Consider the following 19,200-nt stretch of genomic DNA (forward strand, 5'->3'; position numbering starts at 1 on the left):
TGAAAAGTGTGGGAACCCCTGGTCTAGCCTGTACCCCCCAGACATGTTGCTGGCCCCGTCAAAACAGTATCCTATCAGCCTCTCCATGGGCAGGTCGAGGCGTAAAACTATTTTATACACAAAAACAGCGTCTCGGCTGTTGTGTCTGGGCCGGGCATTGTAAAAACCCCAAAAGAAGTTCTGAGCTTCCAAGTTGTCATCGGCGAACTGTATATTACACGAGAATTGTTCTTTTCCATTGAGTGACATCAGTGGTTCCGTCAGCGCTCAAGCCAAAGAATGGGCTTTTGGATGCTTTGCCTCTAATTTGTCGCTGAATATCATGGGCAAACAGCTGTAAGATTTCGTTTTGGATGTTGTTGGACATCCAGTTGTCTCTCTTTTGGAGCCAATTCTTCAACTCGGGATTAGACTCGGTGCGCACTATTTCCATCATGAGCTGCCATAACACCCCATCCCTATTTGCATCACCCCTTAGTGGAAGCCCCTGGCGCCCGAGGGGGGGTATAGGGGAACAGACTCAGTTGACTCTTCAATACCTGATGCTGAGGCTGAACCTGTCGTCTCTGTCTCTCTCTGACGTTTATCAGATTTAGTGGGACTGTCACTGGGACCGGCGGGACGTTTCGAAAATAAATCTGATATTTTTTTTTACAGTCTGTCATCACTCGAAAATCTACTCGTTTTACACGTATGATTGTGTACATACAGTAGTGTAATGAATGAATGAAAACTTTATTTAACAGATTGGAGAATGGCTACAATACAGTACGGCTCAATACACACAATATTAAAATGGTGAAGTGCTTTGAGCAGGATAAACTTATAATATACAGTTTATGCAGCACCCCCCGCACCCCCCCTACAACGTGCCTGAATGAGGGGGCCCCCATAAGATTCTTCACCCAAGCCCATTATGAAATGGTTATGCTGCTATCCACAGACTATGTTGTTATTATTATAATTGTTTTTAACTCATTGACCGCCGGGAATTAGTCGGGCCCCGTTCTAGCACTGCCACGCTTCAAAAGATAGGAGTGCGTCACCTTGTTTGTAGAGCTATAACTATATTCTATATTCTATATACCCTAACTAACCTTACTGTCATGCACTTGTCCTAATAAACTAACCTACACTGTAACACACAATACTTTGATGAACATTGTTACTCAGCTGATAGAGTTGTACCCTTCCTGATGACTTGTCGTACAGAACTTGTAAGTCGCTTTGGATAAAAGTGTCAGCTAAATGACTAAATGTAAATGTAAAATGTATATTAAAGCTATAGATACAATACTATGGCCCATTTGACATCACCTATCTATCGTTCAATATGTGAAAAATAATTAATTTCTTCATCCATACGTTCCCGTGTTATACCGTGGTGAATATAAGTATGGTTATAGCATGGTCTGGCTTAATTCCCGAAGGGCTGAGTAATAGCCTTATACATCAATTCTACTATAAACGTTGCCGTTTCTTGCCTGTACACGCTATTATTCCCAAATCACATCTATATCAGTCAGTAACGGCATTCGTATTGAACACTAAAAACGCTTATCAGCCCGATCGGTATAAAAGCATTGCACGATCAAGCAAAAATTTGCATCAGATAGTCCTTACCTGTGATGGGGAGAATTCCAAAAATAATATTCCAATTGTTTGATCGTCATCTGGTACATCCGATATCCATTTGATCCACGACATAACCCACAACAACATATGGACCAGGGATATTTGACGCGCTTCAATGCAACCGGGATAACCGCTAGACTGGCCCGACAGAGAAAAGTGAGCCCGGTGACATTTGACTGTTGCCAAGATACAAGGTTACAAAGGGTGCTCGATACCGCCGTCTTGCTGGATGTGGTATTGCACTTTGGCGATATCAGACTCATTCCCTATGGCAACACCAAGGTGAATAATGAATACAAATATCGAAGCAAAAATAAAGGAAAAACTATCAAATAACGAGTATACTCGTTGTTGGCGTTCAAGCGTCGGCTCCCAATAACTAGTAAACTCATTGTTGGCCGGGGAATGAGTTAATGTTAGATCAAACTAAAAGTGAGTTTATAAAATATCTGAGAAAATAATAATAGTTAGTCTATCCTATCGTATCCCAAGCAACACACTTTAAAAGTGAATGTGAATGCACAAAGTGGAGTGTGTTTGTTGAATGTGTATTATTGAGTATTATTGCTCTAGAATAACACTATCCATGTTTCTGTTTTTGCTCTCGAGGACATTTAAACATTTATGACGAGGATATTAAAAAGCTGGAACGCTAAAAAGTTATTCCCTCCTCTGCCTTTTTTCAAAAAGGTCATCTGGAGCAGAGATTCTCTCAGGGAAACGTTCATTTTCACAATGGGGCCGTGGCACACAACAACTCTAATATAACAAAACCGAGGTTGTAAAGCACCAACCAGAGCACCCTCCGAATGTGAAAGATCTCTGTTTTGCATACACATACAAGGGTAAAATTATAATGGGAACATATGGAAGTAATTTGGTTTATTGACATCGTCTCGTCTATCGAGGAGGTGAAAGAATGTTGCCTATAGCGGGGTGTCCGACAGACTTGTTTTTGTCTGAGAACCCCAGCAAATTATGTTTTTTTTTATTTCCTAATCTATTGTGAATCAGCTTGGTATTGCTCCCTTTCTCAGCTGCTTTGTGAAAGAATTTGGTGGTAATATTTTGTTCCTCACCCAACCTCACAACAATAAGATGTTTCTCCCCCCCCTCTCGTATTTTTTCCCCTTCAAAAATGCATTAAGGAAACAACAGTGCAGTTTAATCTAAATAAATTGGCCCCAGTTGGAGGCAGTAATAATGGAACGCAATAAGCAATAAGCCGCTGTCTCGGAAGAAAATGAGGGTGGTAAATATCCTGTCTCCTCCTCCGTTGCTCGCCTCCTTTGGTGTGGGTAGATGCCCGAGCTCTCTCCCCCTCCACACGACGAAAACATTAAACCTGATTTAACGCCGCTAATATGAATTGCGAGAGGAAAAACAAGGCAACCTAATTTTACGCAAGGCTTTATTTTGTCAGATGACAGGCCTAATGACGGTCTCTGTTCCCAATGTGCTACAATAACATGTCAACAGCTACAGGGCTTGACACCCTGTTATGTCGGAAAAACCCTCAACGTCCTCTGCTATCTTCTGCAATTATACACATTACTATATACATACAACCCCCCCCCCCCACACACACACAATCTTATCCGTTATTAAAACAGGCGAATTGGGGTGTTCTCTGTGTACTTTGAACTGTGTGGCACATTTAGCTATTAGCTCAATTAGGCGAGGCTGGCATCATTACACCATCGCTCCGTATTTTGTCTTCTGTTTGCTGTTTGCGAGAGTTTGGAATTTAATTGCCCTCATGAATATCCTTATTTGTGCACGGCTCTCAACTGCTGCAAAGAAATGTTCACTTTGGATTTCACTTAGGACTCAAGGCGAGATAAATGCTTAATATTTTGAGAAACAACATAATGGCCGTGTTTGGTTCATTTTCTTCCACAGTCCTTGTTGAGGCACGTTTTTTTCTCTCTGAGATTTGTTGAAAGGAGGCATAAAGGGTCAGACAGCCTTACCTCAATGCACACAATAATAATCTTTCAACCAAGGCTTAACAGTCCGATGAGTCCATATTATCCACGAACAGACAGCATTGTATTCAGTAGAACTCCCAGCTCCTCCAGCCTGTGAAAGCACATATTGTACCTTGCCTGTGAGGGCGCTGTAATAGCCACACTGCATGAGTGCCGCTCACTATTCCACCGTTGTATTATATTTCACTGCTGGAGTTGTTATAAATGTTTAGCTTCCCTGGCGGGCAAAACGCAGGGCAAACACAATTATTCAGCGGCGTCAGGAGCAGGGTTATTTAGCTTGAATCGTTAAAAAGTGAAGGATGTTTGGACACCGCTGGTCTGTGGTGAGTGTGTGTGTGTGTGTGTGTGTGTGTGTGTATGTGTGTGTGTGTGTGTGTGTGTGTGTGTGTGTGTGTGTGTGTGTGTGTGTGTGTGTGTGTGTGTGTGTGTGTGTGTGTGTGTGTGTGTGTTTGTATCTGTCATCTGAGCAGCTGGGTGCTTCTGTTAAAGCAGGGATTTGGGGGAGATGTAAAGCAGCCTGGCTGTTTCACCTATAGTCACATGACACTGTGCTGCTTGTAGCCCTGGTGCACTATACCCTTCACACTGCTGCACACGCAAACATACAGGCAAACAGAAACTCCTGTGTGTGCACAATATGCGTACACACACAGCACACTCAAACATACCCATGCACAAACAGATACAAGCGTGCACAAACAACAGTATAACTCAAATCCATTGGCTTGTGTACACAAGCGTCCTGTCAAGGAATATACTGATGATAAATGGTAAATGGACCGCATTTATATAGTGCTTTTATCCAAAGCGCTTTACAACTTATGCCTCACATTCACCCATTCACTCACATTCATACACTGATGGCGGAGGCGACCATGCAAGGTGTCGACCTGCTCATCCTTGAGTTAGGGGTTAAGTGTCTTGCTCACGGACACTTCGACACACAGCCGGGAGGAGCCAGAATCGACTTGGGAACCTTCTAATGGCCATTCTACCTCCTGAGCCACTGTCGCCCCAATTGATGTTGTCACAGATCAGTGACATTTGCTACCGAAAAACTGAGCCTGGACTTCTAGCCTCCTAGACCCATTTCAGTGGGTGGGAGCACTTGCCTTGACAGATGAAACTTCTTCAGCCAATCAGTGTAACAAAAGTAATGCAGTCGGAAAGACAGTTAAAACGTCTTTTCCTGCCAAGAAAGTCCGCTAGTGCAAACTCTACTCTCATACTCATACGTTAGTGCATACTCTACTCTCATACTTGTACTCCAGTGCATACTCTATTTGCATACTGCCTTTCAGTTTATACATCAATTATTTACCAACATGCTGTAGAAGAGCTGATGGTAATGTATGCTGATGACACTACTTACAATTAGGGATGTTCGATATTGGCTTTTTTACCGATATCCGATATACCGATATTGTCCAACTCTTAATTTCCGATACCGATATCAACCGATACCGATATATGCAGGGTCCCCCCCCCCCCAAAAAAACGAATTAACATTACATATCTCTTGTCGTGGAATTAACACAACATTATGCATACTTTTGACAATAAATAAAATAAGAATTTGTTCTTACTTGCTAGCCTGGGTAAAGAAAGGTTAAATAAATAAATAAATAATTATTATATATAATTTTTTTGGAAAACCGATACCGATAATTTCCGATATTACATTTGAATGCCAATATTGGCAGATAATATCGGTAGGCCGATAATATCAGACATCCCTACTTACAATCCTTTATGTAGAGTATCAGCTAAAACCCTGTATGTCACAGCAGAGACACTAACAAATTAAATGGAGGGTTTATACCAATGGCTTAAAAATAATCATCTAACCCTGACTCTCTTAACCCTGTAAACCCTGTATGGGGCTAAGTAAGCAATCAACCCTGGCCTGCAAAATAACCTTTAGTTGTTCTGTATATTTGTTCAGACAATGCGAGTACAAATACAGAAATTCTGCTGTCAGCTAGGACCAATGTTGCCATGTTACAACATTTCCCTTAAAAACTTACGAAAATGTAAAATCTTTGAAAACCCTTTCATTTCTGCATCAGAGGCCTCCTACAACAACATATGTAAGGTAAAAAAAAAATTGCTAATGTTTTTCTATATTTGGGCTCTACAGGGTTAAGCCCGACGGGTCCGGTACCAGTCCCAAAACATCACGGCATAAATCAATCTCTCCAGACTGTATGACATTAAGTAGCGTTTTTCAAATGCATCCAAGAGTAAAGACCCTAACTGTTACGAAGGATCAGATTAAACCGAATATATATATTTACTGATTGATATATATTGCATAATATATGTATATCTTCTGATATCCCTTGTCTATTCTTTGTACATATACACGGAATATCCCTTTAACCTAGTACAGACCATAATATTTCGTTCTCCTATTGGACAGCGGTCCCTTAGGCGCCACTGCCATACCCCCAGGGTCTGGTTCAAAGTCACGGCCAAAGACATGCCTGCACATGAACGGCTCTGCGCAAGAATACGAGACAGGAATAAGGCTGGTACTAGTTTGTTCACCTAACGTATAAATACGGCGCAGGTGGATACAGCAGTTAGTTAACCTAGTTCGAGTTACCCAAGTGAAGCCTCACCCACGATACAACGTGCGGTGAAGTAGGGCCCGTTTGGCCCCAAATAGAGCATTGAGACCGCGTGCAAATTGATAGCTGAAGTATCAGAGTTTAATGCTGTACCGTCGAGTTCGACCTATTCTATTAATTCAGCAGTGATGCCACTAACGCGTTACTAAGTAACGCGTTATTGTAATCTGATTACTTTTCCCCGAAAATAGTAATCTAACGCGTTAATCTTTACAAGCCAGTAATCTGATTGCAGTTACTTGTCCAAGTGGCTGTGCATTACTATTTCGTTACTATCTCATCATAATGCAGGCGGAATGCAGTATTTTCTTTCGTTTTCGACAGTCAAATATATGTTTGGAAAGCTTTTCCTTGTATTGGGGAGTGACGTCACAGCACGCAACCTGGCGTGTTGAGCCATGCTGGTGGGCGCGGCTGTTATTGTTATTTTCAGGCTGACCTAAACTGCGCGCTAGCAGGGAGAAGCTCGCGCTCGTATTCGTAACGCTTTCTTGCACTGGAAGTTCACTAGTCTACTTAACGTTTGTTAAGCTGGGTGAAAAAAACATTCACTTTGCGGAGGAAACAAAATACTGTCTACCGCATATGGAATATACAGCAGCTGCACGACCGTCGACTTCTACAGGACTCGGAGCTGCACCACCAGCCAAACAGTATGTTCCACCTTTGAGTTAAACATCTTTTGCATTGCACTATAATTCATGAACATGGAACACCATACTGCAGTATGTAGGTTGTCAGTAGCACACTGACAACACTGCAGTATATATATTCCCTCCCCGCCGTATATATTTCCCTCCCACCCACCCACCCCCTCCTAATGTACAGTCCCCTCCCCATCATATGTATATACTCTGTCATGATCTAGGGGTAACAGTACTGTATATTTGAATACCGCTTATGTCACAAATGTATCAGTACTAAATACCTATATGTCCCTATGCCATAAATGTCATGTATGTTGTGTATGTCATAAATGTCTATATGAATTGAAAATGGGGGACCCTGATGGAAACAAGACAAACGTCTTTCTCTGGTCTGCATCCCCTTAACAATTGTGTGTATTGAGCCGTACTGTATTGTACCCATTCTGCAATCTGTTAAATAAAGTTTTCATTCATTCATTCATTCATTCATTCATTCATTCATTCATTCATTCATTCATTCATTCATTCATTCATTCATTCATTCATTCATTCATTCATTCACACAATAATAAATAATAATAACGTAGAACCATATCTGAATGGGGCAGGCCTCAAAGGTAGGCTACATATCAGCCTACATGTGGTGTTATTGACCATTTATCTTTTGTGAAATCTATAGATCTATAGATAGCAAGATAGGCCTACCTGCCCTATTAGTACATTTTACTCAAACTGAGTACATTTTACTAATTTTTTTTTGTCATTCTTATGTTGTGGCAGCAGCAGGGACGACGACTTCGTAACCTAGTTACTTTCAAAGTAACTAAGTTACTCTGATAATCAAGTAATCAGTAAAGTAACTAAGATTACTTTTTAAAGGAGTAATCAGTAATCAGTAATCGGATTACTTTTACAAGTAATCTGTGGCATCACTGTAATTCAGTAATAGTCTATTTATGTATAGTGTATCGTGCAGCTACCGTTCTACAGTGACCAGCATCACCAACGTTTCCTCGCACCAGCTAGTGTGCTTATCCAGGCTGGGCAGCTTAACCTGGCGCCTTCACCCGAGGAGCCCTAGACGAGGACCGTGTGGACATGTACACTGGATAACCTACCCGACGACTACATAGCCCTTTTCGGCTGGATTATTATTGCTTTGGTCCTGTATCTGATGGAGCGGAGAATCGTCTACACCCACAATTGTGTGGGATTTACCCTGTGAGGAGCATCGTCGAGCCCGCCTCTAGGACGCCCGAGGCTGGCTAGCTTTCTTCAATGCGGAGCTGCATACCGGAGAATAGCTGCTGCTTTCGTCTGCCGATCAAGGGAGTAATGTACCGTCTCCCGTAGCAGGAGCTTATTGAGTCCCCGTTGATCCAGACTTTGCTACCGACAAATCCTCTCCCCTTGCTGGCCTACAACCGGAGGGACCCTACCAGTATCTCCCGCTGCCTTACTAGTGTACCATAGATATAATTCCTAAGATACAGGTGGTATTCATTATCTCCTGCGTAATATGATAATGGACTTACGTTATTGATTTACTCACGCACATTCTTCACCTTATAAGCGCGACCATACGTAAAGTATTGTTATATACTATCATTGCTGCTAATAAATATTATTATAACCCAGTTTTGTGTGGAACCGTGTCATTGTGGAGGTGTTCCTATCATATACCTGTGTACTGTATGGCCAGTAGTAATGTACATAAGACAGTAGTGGTTTAATGATACCATACTTATTTAATACAGTCAGGGAATTGTACCCCTCAGTTACAATTGGTCCTTCGAGCCGGAGGGTAATTAGCGTAATATTAATATAATATTAATATTAACATGGCCGATGATGAACACTCCACAAACTGTTCTCCTAAGCTAGATCGCCCGGAGCGCAGACGGCAGCCACCTCTTCACCTAGAGGACTACGTTGTCAGTCCAATACCTAGCTTTAAAAAGAAGTTAAATACGGATAAAGTAACTAAAGCGGATAGTAAAAGTATGCCAAACCCTAACGACCAGGCGACCCCGCCAGTAGAGACCCTAGTGGGTTCTAACGTAACTGACCAAGCTCACGGGGGGGACCAGGAGGGACATGACATGACTTTACCCCCCGACAACGCCAACGGGACAGTCCCCGGAGAGCTCCAGGATAAAGAAAGCGCTCCAGGGACGGAACCCGACCCACTACCAGAAGAAACGCACACCCAGGAGATGGATCTCCTCGGAGCGCGACAGGAGAACGGATCTCCAACGAGCACTGCCAGAAGCCGATCACCTCCGCCTGTGTCTTCCCCCAGCGAAGCGGACAAGATGCTGGCGCAGGCACTCATCGCCACCCTGGCAGCCTCCACTGAACGTGATCGACTTCAGGGTGAACGCGATCGACTCCAAGCGCAACAGACGAGCGAGCGCGAACAAGCTGCAGACGAACGAGAGCGCCTTTACGCGCAACTCCAAGCGCAAGCCCTCAGTGAACGCGAACATTCTGCAACCGAGCGAGAGCGCTTCCAGGCGCAACAAAGGAGTGAAGACGACCGCATAAGACCGGAGACCAGACGCCTTCAGACGGAAGAGAACATTGAAAGAAGCCGTGCCGATGCGCAGCACGCCGCCGCCAATGCGCAGCGCGACGCCGTCAATGCCCAGCGCGAAGCAACGCGCGACGCCGCCCATGCCCAGCGCGAGGCAGAGCGCGACCGGCTGCAGGCGCAGCTGATGGACAAATTGATTGCCATGGCGACACCCCCTCAATCCGCACGGAGCTCCCGGAGATCGTCAAGACAAGGGTCTAGGACACATTCCCCTACCCGACCAAGCGACCCGGGACCCCGCCAACAGGAGGATCCTGTCCACGTCTCCGAACCCCCTCCCCGGCCGGTCCATACGAGACCCAGCAACCGGGAAGAACCGGACCACGCCGAGAGACTGAACAGAAGACTCCAGGACCTAGCAGAGGAAGAGGAGGAGGAAGAGGAGGAATGTCAAGCCGACCAGCAGCAACGTACTCTGGACCAGGAGGCCCAGTACAGCCCCAACCAGCAGCAACGTACTCTGGACCAGGAGGCCCAGTACAGCCCCGACCAGCAGCAACGTACTCTGGACCAGGAGGTCCAGTACAGCCCAGACGTCAGCCCCGAGGCACTGCGCTACAAACCCCCGACTCAACTCACGGGTGAGTTTGACGCACCGCCAGCCCCGAGGAACAGCACCTGGGTACCCGACCTTCGGTACCCACCAAGTACCAGCCCAAGACGACACGCACGGGGAGACTCGCCCAGGAGGCCTCTCCCCCAACGCTCACCAATGTGCCAGCCATCCATGGCATCGTACCTTGGCACACCGACGTTCCCGGACTTCACACATGAGAACAGAGCACAGTACACAGAGCTACGAATGTGCTTAGAGACAATGATGTCCGATGTACCGGATGAAACATACAAGTATGCTATCCTACTCAAGCACCTGAAGGTGCCCAGAGCGCACAATATAGCGCTGGCATATTCCAACTCTACTACCCCATACACCGCGGCTCTAGTAGCCCTCGACCAACGTTATGGACGCATATGGGACTACGTGATACAAGAGATAAGAGACATTGACCGTCTCCCCCCAGCCAGAGACAACAGAGCATTAGATGACCTCTCTATCAAGGTACAGTCCCTGGTAGGGATGCTGGGGTCCCAAAAGGAAAAAGGGATCTATGAACTGTACGCTAACTCTAATGTAGAGAGGATATTAGAGAAGCTCCCTCCCGCCCGACAAGAGCGCTTTCGGCGGCAGAGAGACCACCGTGACCCCAACGGCCCAGAGGCATCCCTCCTAGACCTGTCTGAGTTCCTCGCCAGGGAGGTCAGCAGCTTACGACTGGACACGTTCGTATGGAGTGGACCAAGCCCAAGACGGTAAGGTGGGGAGGGGTGATTTCCCCCCGGTTTCCCTGGGGCTTTCCCCCCTCCTCTCAAACATGTTTTGTTTACAATATATTGTTTCACTATGTTTGTGGGGATACGGTGTAATCCCTCAGCTTCTGCTGGGGTTGTGCTCCTGCTTGAGAAAACGATTTTTTCCTAGGGAAAAGATTGTTTTGGTCGCTATCATGTGGACTTAGCAAGGCCTGTGGCCAATACATAATCGAGGACTTGTGTCTTCTCTCATTATGAAAAACGGCGTTCCTCTTACGGTAGTGAGAGTGTATTTTTGCCTTTTTTGTTGTGATGGAGGGTTGTGTGTGTCATTAATTAACACTTTGGGTGCCGGGAAACGCTTAAACACGTCATTCCCGGCCATGCTCAAGTTGCCGAAGACTCTTTACAGCGTCTTTGATATCAATATTTCAAAAATCTGGGATCGGATTCATATGTCCCCTCCGCTGGCCTGAGATCCACCAGGAGGACCCACTGAGCTCTCTGGCGGTTCAGGAGCGCCATCTGGTGGCCGATCGGCGCAATCGCTTAACAGGAAGTGCCATAGAGGTTGTGCTGGACGGCCGTATTACTTCCGGGCACTCGCTATAGGTCCCGGCATTCTAGCTCGTCACAATACACAGCGATCGATTGCCAATAACTCGATAAACAACATGATTTGGACGTATATACCATTATACAAGCTGGAGATGGACCGGGTAAATCTACATCCCATAATGATAAAATGTCTACTCTACGATGATCGCCCAACGGCGCGCGGAGACTGGGGTGAGTTTTAGCGTGTAAAGTTACCGTCTTCGATACTAACTGCTATTATCAACATTTGACCCACATTAGATGATTGGTATAACGCTGCCCACGGAATTATAAACGCCCCCTAGCCCATCCGGTCAACATCAGATGACGTGTAGTAACTTCTAGAAGTACGTCTAGTTGGAATTTTTTATAACGCGCTGATTGCCATAAAACTGTATTGCATCATCAATATAATGTATTTGGGGCTATAGATCATGTTCTGGAGAAAGCTGCAGAAAGAGATGAAAACATACTTATACATTAGACCATACTTTACTATGAATATGTGAATGAAAAAGTTTAACGTTGCTACACAATGAACAATACATATAGGACTTTGAATGGGCCCTAATAATGGCAATGTAGCAATAGAATTTAAAAAGTTATAGCCCTGCAAAGAAGGGGACTTTCTCTATAGACAAATAGAGCCGGCAACCTACGGTTGATAATGAATTTAACCCATGGCAGCCAAAGTGTTAAGATCGACAACTGAGTTAGGTGTTGGCCTACAGAAGTCACATGTGTAAGCTCTGGTACCGGGGCTCTTAAAGGGGCCCTCTCTGGGTCTGTGTTTTTCTTTGTAAAATTCAGATGGCAGGTTTCGCACTTGAGTATGTGAAGCTGTTAACGCTTCATGTAGCATGCTATGATTGGTGTCATGGCTATACTTTGTCATTACATCGTATCAGGGGTGAGGGGTCATAAAGGGGTGAACTGGTAAACCTTCCTCCCCTTTTTCTGATTGGTCAGGGGTTAAAACCCCCTGTCCTTCGGGCTTCCTGTCACATTGCTGGATCAGCATGTTACAGGGTAGGGGGGGGGGGGGGGGGAGTTTCCTGGTCCCACGCCATATTGGGCGGTGGACCATGGAAATTCCCCCGCCATAGAGTACGTCACTGGGCGCGTTTCTATTGGTAAGACTTCCGTGGGTTATTCAGGCTCCATGTTATGGACCTCTGTTACAGGGAGTTTCAGAGCCTCCTCCTCAGGGAGTTCAGAGCCTCCTGTGAGTTCAGACTCTCCTTCCTAGTGAGGGAGCCTCCTCAGAGTTTCAGAGCCTCCTCCTCAGATTGTCAAGGTGAGTAGAAATTAAAAAGAAGTTCTGCCCTGTTGTATATGTATTGAGCTTGGTGGGTGATGCAACGCAGTAGAGACATTTGTTCTTCTGCTCTGCTCCCTACTGGTAGTGTGTGTATTGGGTCAGAGCCTCCTCCTCAGGGTGTTTCAGAGTCTTCTCCTCAGGGAGTTCAGAGCCTCCTCTGTGAGTTCAGAGTCTCCCTCTCAGTGAGGGAGCCTCCTCAGAGTTTCAGAGCCTCCTCCTCGGAGAGTCCTAATCCAATTTGTTACATAGCTCAATGTTGCAATGTGTCTTTTCAATCTATTGCTCACGTGGGAAGTCTCTCTGGGGGTCCCCGTCCTCTCCTTTATGGAGCAAGTTGACAGGGTATTGGTTAGAGAGTTCCCTGACTCCTCGCCGGTAATGGTCTGTTGAGTCATGGTTTTTCCCCCCGTCATAGGGTACGTCGCTCCCCGTCCCCTCTTTTATGGAGCATGGTTGACGGGGTGTTGTTTTCCCTCAGCTGCGTCGTATGGGACCCATGTCCGTATTTTTTTCTGTGAAAAAAGCGGCTTCTTGTCGTTCTCCCAGGCGGCTTGGAGGAACGTATCTGGTGTCTTGTTAGACTATCCATTGATGTGTTTTGGGTCTCGACGTGTACATAGTGCTGGCCCTGGGTGCTTCTGATAGGAATCACGCATGGGCTTGCGTGCCTTGGTTGCTCATCATTAAAACTGTGTTTTTATGGGGCAACTGGGATGGAGTTTGTCTCTTCCGAGCGCCAGTGTTGTCTCGATGAATTCTCGTTCATATCTGGGGGATGTTAACGGAATAGATCAAAGCATAGGTAGAGGGGTCTCACGCCCTTGGGGTGGGCCACCGAGCGCGGCATGAAAGGGACCGTCTGGGTGGCGCCCTCTATAATGTTTTGGATCGACACGCGTAGTGTTGGGGATGTCGGCGTGATTAGGGCACGGGACTGGTTCTGGTCGCGCCGGTCCAGGTCAGTTAACCCGTTGTCCGCCGGGGACGCAGATCTACTGTTCTGGTACCCTGAGGGACTTGGGCTTTTTTCGGGGGGGGAAATGCCGGGTCGGCCCGGGTGTTGCAGGGTTTGACGTTATGGAGATGTTCGTGGTGTGTTACTACGTAAGTACGTATTACCCCTCACTGTTGCTTGGTCCATGTTGTGTTGTACCTTGCGCTGCGCTAAGGGGGCCTGGTCCTTCTCCATTCTTTTCGCCCCTCTCTTCTCCTGCTTACGCATGGCTGGGAGGGGGCTGTTGAGGTGATTCTTATGTAACTCCTCTGGCATCCCTGTGTACGTTCCGGTCCGCCGGGCCCGGTCCGAAATTGTTTCGTCGACCCGTAGGCCTGGGATAACCCCTGTTTGAAAACTGAAACACTTGTACTGCGGTATAGCCAGTGTATACCCGCAGTTCTGTTTTGGAGTTTTTTCTTGAGGGGTTATAGGAACAACCGCCTCATGTTTGGTGGTTGGTTCCCTGGTGTGTTGGTAGCGGAGTCAACTCTCGGGTTAGGCCGCTTGAGTGTGCCCCTGCACGTTTCATGATGTCTGCCAATCGTGTCAGCCTTCTCTGCCTCGACCCCTCTAGAGAATCGGGGGGTTTTGTGGAGGCTGTGACATGGTGCGCAACAATACCAGCATACACCCCTTCCGCCGGGGGGCTGTTTCAGCAGACCCCTTTGGCGCCTGTCTAGTCCGCAGTGCTCCAGGCTCAGGTCAAGTGCCTGTTGCCTGGATTGAGGGATCGACCTCTTCTGGAGATCGTCTCCCCGGTGTGCTGCCTGCTCCCGCAGTAGGTGTAGCCTCTTGAGTGCTTCAAGTTTACAGCCATGCCACCCTGAACACGCCTGATCTCGTTCGATTTCGGAGGCGTATAGGTTCAGGCCTGGGTTGTGCTTGGATGGATGACTGCCTGAGTATACCAGGGTCAGTGAGCCACGCAGCGTGCTATTGGGGGGAAGGGCCTGCTCTTGGATGGGCCCTGTCCGACTACGCTGGCGATGTGGGGGGCGGTGTCACTAGTGACCGCCTGGTGAGGTCTCGATGCTGTGGCGTCATTGGCCTTTCCAGGCCCCCCTTTTCCGGGGGGGTCCAGTTCCTTCTGGGTCTGGGTCCTCCTTCGCGCTCCGCTGCTACGGCCTTGCCACTGGGTTGGGCTTTGCTCTTGACCCCGTGATTTTAGGGGTGGTAACGGGGGTTTGTTCCTTTTTCCGTTCGTTCCCTAGTGGCATGCGGGTTGTGCGTTTGTGTAGTCGTGGGTACGCCCCACGGTCTGCTCACCCTGTGCGTTGAGTTGCTCAAGCTCCTCTTCGCGCAGTCGGATCCGTCTCTCTCCCATCCTCCGCTAGGGAGGGTCGGGGGGGCTCGGGTCCTCCCCGGTTCTGATGGTTGTGGGGGGCCTCAGCGGGGTACATTTGTCGAGCTCAGCTCTGCTCAGCTTCTGTGTTGCACTATGACGCTGAGCAGAGCTATACGATAATATAACGTACGGTTATGTATATAACCATAGTTATATGAGTATAGTGACGCTCAGCGTCAGGACTCCCTGAGGACCCCTTGATCTTGCCTTGTGGTGAAAGATTGGGAAGGAGATGAGGGCATGGCCACACCCCTGCTTATGTAGGTAGCGGATGGGGGTGTGGTCAGACAGATGATGGTATGTAAAGGTACATTGTGAGTTTTTATTCAGCGCAAGTACTGAAGTGGAGAGTATTGCACTATGACGCTGAGCGTCACTATACTCATATAACTATGGTTATATACATAACCGTACGATTTTAGTGACTACATGACATTTCGTCTAGCACCACGATTTTCATTTTTGTGAACAGAGCAAGACCCCTAGAGGAAGACACCAGTGACCTTCCTATATGGATTTATACTATAGCCCGGGTATGTTGAGGCAATTAAGGCAACTCTTGTTTCTGTTATCGACCCAATAATATGTTGCATGTGAAATGAATGGCAGTTAATTAGGCCTGGGCTCAGACCTGACCATCCAGGAATTGTGCGCTACCAGGAGAAATATGGAATATCATGTTTTTTATTGTGGTAAAGTCTGTCTTAAGAATTGGCTCAGTTCTGATAATGATAAGGTCTAAGTAACATTACACCCTCTGCTGGTGATCTGCTAAACTGGTTTTGAGCTGTATTGATTGATTGATTGATTTTATTTTGGATTAGAGACACTATCCAAGGGATAAAAACATGATAAAATGCAAGCACTTATTTCCATCATGGTCCCTGGTATTAAGAGACAGGACATACATCAACATACAACATCATCATAAAACATTAAGATATATGTATACAGTTGAAGATAAAAGAATAATAAATATGCTATCCTCTCTTTCCTAGCCAGTTCGTACAGACTTTTTGAAGCCAGTTAACCTGGGGCCTGTTTAATGCTGCTGGGCAGGCTGTTCCACAGTACTGCATCTGAATAAAGGAAGATCTGCTGGCCGTACAAAATAAGTTTAAATCTAAAAGGGACTATGTTTGTGTCTCTACCTCTGGTTTCATGGCTGTGATTATTTTTGACATATTGGAAGTAATTGTGTAGGTAAGTTGGCACCTCCCCTTTATAAATCCTATAGACTAGGCATCATTTTATCATTGATACTCTGTTGTCCACCCTGAGCCACCCTAGGCTGTTGAAATGGCGCTGGTCTAAATGAGTATGAGTGGGGAGCTGCAGGACTATCCTAACTGCTTGTTCTGGGCAGTTTGAAGTCTATTTTTCATGTTGCTGGGGGCACTGTCATACCAGGAAGCGCAAGCATTTCTACAAGGTCCATTTGCATGTTATTGGTATCTAGGGACATCTATGAATGTATTCCCAGTGTCAGAAATATTGTGTCTAGGGATGCTCGATATTGGCTTTTTTACCGATACTGATATTGTCCAACTCTTAATTTCCGATACCGATATCAAATCAAATCATCAAATCAAATCAAATTTATTTGTAAGGCCCGACAACACACGTTAATGTCCCCATGGGCCGGACACATATTCTTTAAACAATCAAGAAGAAACATCACAATAAGTCAAGAAACAAAACAAGAACATCATAAGGTCCAACAAATTTAAAATAAATGCAAAATAAATTAATGCAATGCAAACACTCCCAGACATACCCCACGCGAAGGTAAGGAAAAACTCACTAAAACCTAGCAATAGGAAAAAATGCACCACAGGCAATGTGTAGGAGAGACACCTTAGAAGGGCCAATTCAAGCGGGGATCTCCCTTCTTAGATGTCGGTGATAGTAGTGTTACAGATGGACAGTTGGTAAGCATGCACTCATGTGTGTAGTGAAACACAGATGAGTGCATGCAATAGCAACTGAACATTTAGAAACATTTAAGATAGAGCTGATAGCGATAGCAACTGAACATTTTGAAAGATTAAAGATAGAGCTGATAGCGGATCTATTTGAGGCACAGGGGCGGCGCAAAGAGGGTCGCATCCTCCCCGTCTTAATCACGGGACGTTCAACACTCCGGTCATAACTCCGAGACAGCCGGAGACAGGGAGACAGGGGGCGGTTTCCCCCCCCAAAAAACGGAATAATTTCAGGTAATTAACATTACATATCTCTAGTCGTGTAATTAACACAACATTATGCATACTTTGACAATAAATAAAATTATAATTTGTTCTTACTTGCTTGCCTGGGTAAATAAAGGCTAAATAAATGTAAAAAAAAATTAAATAAAGATTTGGTGTAAACCGATACTGATATTTTCCGATATCACATTTGTATGCCAATATCGGCAGATAATATCGGACATCCCTAATTGTGTCTATTACTAGGCTTGCTTAAAGTGTGATGAAACAAAGGAGAATATTTATGATTTTTATTTGCATCTTTGACAGTGAATAACACAATGCTAAAAATGACCAGACATGAAAAACTGCCACTGAGCTCGTTCAATACCTTCTTGAGATCACGTGTACAAAAAATCTAAGGACATGAATAAAGGGAAGATGATTAAACAGAAGGTTGTGTAGATACAGTACTGAATTCTGCCATCCGGACCCATGCAATTTGAAATATTATTATAGAATATAGAATATGAGGCCTATAAATTACCTTATTATAGCCAACTCACACATCCCTGGATCGGGCCAAATCTCCTCTTTCAAATGGCAGAGTTCAATTTGGATTTTGTATCACCAGGCGTGCATCGAGAATGAAGAATGAAATCTACTGTATGTACAATTCGATTCTTAAAATGGATATGGCTCCGCCATTTTGTATCAGATTTCAACACAGATGGTTGCTAAATGTTCACAGAAGGTAGACACACTAACTGCGCTCCAATCTATGCCAATAACGTTCAGTTTTGTGGTATAGAATCCAGAGAAATAAGAGAAACTAAAACAATTCATACACAAGTCATTTTCTAGCAGGAAGCTAGAATTTGCTGGGTAGTGTAGTTTTTCTAAATGTCAACGCTCATTGAGAGCTCTGGATGCGCTGTGCTCATATGACTACAAATCATCATCATTCGGCGACGGCCGCTAATTCAAAATGGTGGATTTCCGTGAAAATATTATCACAATTCAAAAACTAAAATCTCACTAATAACACTTTAACCTATTGGTAAACAAACGTATTGCTGAAAATATACACTATGACTGCTGTTGTGACATGGTTAAAAGGTTTACTCTTGGATACATTTGAGAGAGAAAAAATAAACATTATGTCATACAGTCTAGACAGATGGTTTTATGATGTGATGTCATTTTGGGACCGGTACCGGACCCGTCGGGCTAAAGAGGTTAACCTTGACTTGTACCAATGTGATGTAAACCTGAGTTTTTATTTGCATGTTTTTAGTTTTTCTTCAGCCAGCGTGGTTTGGTTTTAGTAATTAGCCCAAATTAGCATCATATTCTCTGTGGAAAATGGAACATCATAAACTGATTAAACAAGAAGAAAAGCACACCTGCCACAGCTACATAATTATGCATCATGTTACCAAGCTAGCAACCGTTACCACCACAGCAGCAGCTACCACCGTGCCATCTCTCCCCTCTCACTCTCCTCCTCCACCACCACCACCATGACACCTCTCCCCTCTCAGGGCTTGTGTCCACAGCGGATGTTTTATGGGTTGTCAGCTCCTCGCGTTTTAGCGCTCTCGGCGGCAGCGTTTTTGGGCGGAGCGCTCCCAGCGCATAAAGTTGAAACTAGTTCAACTTTTGGAAAGGAGCGCCGCTCATCAAGGTAACTCTTTTCGACCGACCAATCAACATCGAGGAAGTGGCTGAGCCGCGGCAGTCGCGAGACTCTTTGCTTTTCAAAACGGTCTGCCTTGAAAAAACGTCCGTTATGGACACAAGCCCTCACTCTCCTTCTTCACCACCACCACCATGACACCTCTCCCCTCTCCTCCACCCTCACCATGCCATCTCTCCACTCTCACTCTCCTCCTCCACTACCACCACCACCATCTCTCCCCTATCACTCTCCTC

This window comes from Notolepis coatsorum (genome assembly GCF_963971535.1).
Source record: "Notolepis coatsorum genome assembly, chromosome: 17".
Taxonomy (NCBI): domain Eukaryota; kingdom Metazoa; phylum Chordata; class Actinopteri; order Aulopiformes; family Paralepididae; genus Notolepis; species Notolepis coatsorum.